We start from the raw sequence: 5,164 nt of genomic DNA on the forward strand, positions 1-5,164 counted from the left end.
AGAGCACATGAGGCAGTGAAGGAGAGAGCCGAGGGGGAGGGGGCCAGTTTGCCATCCACAGCTTTTGTTTAGGTGGCAGAATTTTAATTTTAGCTTGTGTGGTAAATTAAAGGCCGTTTTCTGTGGATGTATTAACATCCACATGGGATTTGATTAACAGCAGGAAAATAATTTTTAATTAAAGAGACTTCAATAAATGATCCATATGCGTAGTTAGTCTAATTCTGAAATAGGACATGGAATGCCAAAATAAAGCAATTGTAACTGGCAGTAAAAGTGCTAAAGTACTGGAGCAAAGTGCAGTAAAATCTCGAACAGGAAGTGCAGGTGCCAGTCTATAAACAGTTCTAGTCCAGTTAGGCTTGTGTGTGAATGATGATTATTGGTTGATGGATCAAAAACGTGGGTATTTTCTAATTATTACATTACAAAACATAGTGCACTAGTGCTAAAACTACAGTTTAGTCCAGTTTAAAGCTGTGTGCTTAATGATATTACATATTCAGTTTTTAAGTTTTCATGTTTGAAGCTTTAGATCATGGAGGCAATACAACATACTATTCAAACACTTCTGTTTGTTTAACTTTATATGTGCATTTTCATTTATGTATATTTTCTGCTCATATACAACTGGAAAAACAAGACTATTGCTCAGTGGGAATGGTGTATTTTGTACCTGAATGCCACTCATATATATGTATGTATAAACAATGTTATTATATTATATTACTATGTAGGCTATATATTATTATTAGCCTATTTTACCATATATACGTTTATGGACAGTACTGTACATTAAAGACAGTAAAGTATTTTATAAAGGGCAGTATTGAACAGACAATGTGTCTATCCCTTGTAGGCTTTTTCATTCATAAATATTTAAATATGGCATCAACCCTGCTTAAGATCCATATACCTAGTAAGGATTTAAATAGAAACAGAAAGGCATGACGAATGTTGGTTATATATAGACACGTTATCAGCAAGATCTTTTTTTGTAATCTGAAATATGATTTAAGTTTAATTCCTTCTCCCACCTCTTCCTCTACCAAACTACAGTGCGTGGTGACAGCTTACACTTTTGCACTAATACCCCCTCCTTCTTCAGATTTAATTAGACTGAGAAGCCCTCTGATGTGATCATCCTAAATGAGGTTGCTCCACTAAATCACCAAAGCAATAAATTCCACCCAGAATAAATTGAATCTTAATTTATAGGTCTTGTTTTATGGACTGAGTCAGAGTCTGCCAGCACCTCAGACACCATGTCTCCAATGTGTTGCTTCTGTTTAATTACAGCGATCATTCATTGGCTCTTAAATATGAACCGGCCGATATTTTGATTTATTCCCTTGGTAAACACCACCAGGATTATTTAGTGCAGTTTAAACACACCTTTATCTAACAATCTGAAAGTAATTATGGTAATTTAAAATATTATTTAGTCAATACTTTTTCATAAAAGATCTGAAAACCAGTTCAAAGCATCTAGAAATGCAGGCACCATACATGCGTTCTCCTGAGTGCTGGACAAATTTAGTCAATATGGAATCAATGTGAGTGCTTGGTTTTAGTGATAGGCTCTAGTCCAAGTTAATGCCATTTAATTAGTTGAGACATGGCATACTGCAGAGTAGATTAGAAATAGGAAGAGGGGTTGCCGAACAGGGAGGGCTGTATTCAGACAATAGCTGATCCTACAGCTTGATGCCAGGAAGTCCTGCTTGGTCTGCAACAGTCCTCTCCCCTGCCTGCTGACCAACCCTAAAGGGTGCTGTAATCTAGTTAAAAAAGAGATTGATGGCTCTGTGTACATTAAGGTAGATCTGTCCGATTGTTCATCCAATTGAGCCCAGGCCATTAGGCCCGTGTTCAATCAAGATGAGCTCACGCTGCTTCTTTTCCTTCCTCTCCATCTTTTCAATTTGTGTTCCTTATCTCCCGGACTTGAATTCTTTGTTTATTCTTCCTCACCTAAAGAAACCCCTAGTCTATTCTGGGCTTTTTTTCTGCTGAAGATGGAATTGAATTGTGAATCAAACTGGCTGCAGTGGGTATTCTCTTTGGCAGATTCAATAAGGATTGAGGGAACGTTGCACCTTAACAACCCTATGGTTCTGTCTCGAGTTGGCGCCAGCTTCATGGCAATAAAGTAGTTTTGCAGACCACCTGAATGCTCTTGGTAGACAGTATGTCAATGGTCTTGCTATAAAAGAGATCAAAAAGACCTCTGGGATTTAATACTTTGGTAATTGTATAGGTGTACTCAAACAAGATGTTAGCATAACGCAATCTAAACTGATCATAACTAAAACTTTAAACACTCAGTCTTTAGCCTATTTTTGGGGTCTTTACAGCTTGAAGACAAAAGGCACCACAAGAGATAGTATTTTAATATTTTAATCTCATATATTCATATTTTATTGATCCTGAGGTAGCAATCCTAAAGTAGGCTAGTTTTCTTTTGGTCTCTCAGAGGCCATTGCCTTCTTAATTTATATCTCTGTGCGTGTTTTGACAAATATTTGTAGACAAATTGTATTGTAGCTAGATTTTGCTTGTCACTCAATCAATAATCCAATCATTTAATCAAAGTTTTGAAAAGCCAAAATTGACTTTCACAATGAAAGTGATAATGGTTAAAGCCTTTGCTGTTGTCAACGGCAAAATGTTCATGTTTAATTCTAAGAAATATTGTGGTTCCATCCGTCTTCTGAAAAGTAATTAAAATGAGGACCATTTTGCAAAGCTACAGTCATTCATAAGTACATTTGCAATTATCTTCATTTCTAAATAGAATTGGTCACTCATGCAGAAATACTATGCTATGAAAAATTAAGCAATTCAAAAGTGTGCTTGAAAACATTATTGATGATAAGCCACATGATTATGTTCTTTCATTATGCACAATTAACATTCAGAACGCTACAAAAAGTCAGCATGTTATAATTTAGTTGTCAACTTGCCATGAACCGCTAAAGTCGAACACAAATTTTACTTCATGCATACTTTAAACTGAATATGTAATTATTCAGATAAGTTGCTAAAAATATTGACTTAGAAGATTCTCTTCTAACTGTTGCTCCATCTTGACAGTAGCTGACCAGAAAAGAAAAGTGACTGTAAATAAAGACATTACGCTAATTCCCAGTATAGCACCCTTTGTAGTAATGTTGAGAATACAACATAAACTTGAGCACTGAGAATGTTTTGGCCTATAATCGATTATTCTGTAAAACGTTAATCCATTCTACATGGTCATTTTCAGTGCCAGGCTTTACACCTAGCTCAGTTAGAGAGTTTGTTTTACAACCTGGCATGTTTTTTCCCATAGTTCAGTGTGTTTGGCATATATGAATGCATACTTGCACTCGAATCCGCACCAAAATGCTCAGTGCGAGATTGCCTGAAGGAGGTGATCTCAACTCAGCCTGACTGAAAACGAACATGTTTGCTTGTGATGATGAGTAAGCAGTCCGACCCAAAAGATCAACAAACCAACCTGTATCATAATTCATAATGGGAAATCCTTTTCGTAAAAGCAGCATTGTCTGATTACTTACTGCTTCACAAAAACAAACAAATGATCTACAGGTCTGAATGATATGACCTGGATTAAAGCACTGTACACTTCAGTCATTTGTTTCATCACAATGTTTGATGTAAAAATCCATGTATACGGATAAATAACTTGTGTGTAAAAGATTGTGGCCTTTAGATGAATCAAACAATAACAGCCTACCTCTTACTCTTGTCTTTCAGATAAGACTTCCACACCACTGCATTACTCCATGTCAGCTCTAATAACATGTTGCAGAACATTTCTTTGTGCTTGCGTGGTCTCGCCATGATGTAATGCTCTGTGGAGAGCACTTGGATATAATGCAGCTGAAGCACAGTGCCCAACCTTGCACGAGTCCTGGGGGGGTTGCATGGGTAGACTGTGTCCTGAGATGGAGGTAGCGGTGGTGATAGATGATGTTGTGACAGCCGTTCGTTTCTTGCTGAGTTTTTTCCGCCCCAGGTCAAGGAGTGAAGTGGAGTGGAGTCAGCACAGCCATGGTGCTGTGATTTAAGGCCTGTGCTTCAACAGTAAATCGATCTGAGTGGAAGAGCCTGAGTGGCCAGCAGCAGAGAAGCAAATCCAGCAAGGTATCCCTCAGCTCCCAGGGAGCACATTGCACTTTCTGACAGGATAGACGTAGTGCTACCAAAAGCCTCTGCAAGCTCATGCAATCCCTAAAGTAAATCATACAGAGCATGTCTACAGAAAAGTCTGTGCTGTGATATAATGGATAATGATTTGCTTTCCTGTGCAGCATGTAACTTTGCCAGAGTCATTTTTTTACTCGAGCATTTAAAATGGACAGCTGTACCACCTGAGCCTTTTTAAATACTTTTTTTAAAGGCTTTTTTAAAATAAACTATGAATATTATATAACATTTTAAACAATATAAACTACTTTAAGTAAATGTAAAGCAATTTGTCTAATTTTTTATTTTTATTATTTTAATCATTGTGAGCAGCATAATTATGCAGTGCCTGTTCATGCAAGCAGTGTCAAGCACCAAAAGAAGCACTATAAAATTTGTCAGTGCAACTTGTGTACTATATAGAGTCAATGCAACTTCTGCACAATACAGACTTATGGTGCTTTTTGACGTATGGAATACTTTTTGTCCTTTGTGAATGATCTGAGATAGCTTCTGAGAGAGTAGTAGCCTATATTTTCATTAGGCTTATAGCCACCGAATATTTGCTCTGTGATTAATGGTCTTTTACCTTTTTCATGAGCCAGTTCATCTCTCTTCTAACTGTCAAGGTAACTTTTAAATCTAAGCTGAAAACAGCTTTAAGTGCCATTGCTGAAGGATACTTCACTCTCTACTGCAAAAGATAGCTAATGGCACTTTACAGATAACAGGACACAAGTGAAAAGCTTTTAGCATTAGCATTATCATTAAAGGGGTCATATGATGCGATTTCAAGTTTTCTTTTCTCTTTGGAGTGTTACAAGCTGTTCGTGAATAGATAAGATCCCTGAAGTTGCAAAGACTAAAGTCTCAAAACCAAAGAGATATTCTTTATCAAAGTTAAGACTCTGCCACACACCCCTAAAACGGCTCGTTCTAACATGCCCCCACATATCTAGGTCACTATGTG

Source organism: Sinocyclocheilus anshuiensis, unplaced genomic scaffold (assembly GCF_001515605.1).
Source record: "Sinocyclocheilus anshuiensis isolate Anshui unplaced genomic scaffold, SAMN03320099.WGS_v1.1 scaffold423, whole genome shotgun sequence".
Taxonomy (NCBI): Eukaryota; Metazoa; Chordata; class Actinopteri; order Cypriniformes; family Cyprinidae; genus Sinocyclocheilus; species Sinocyclocheilus anshuiensis.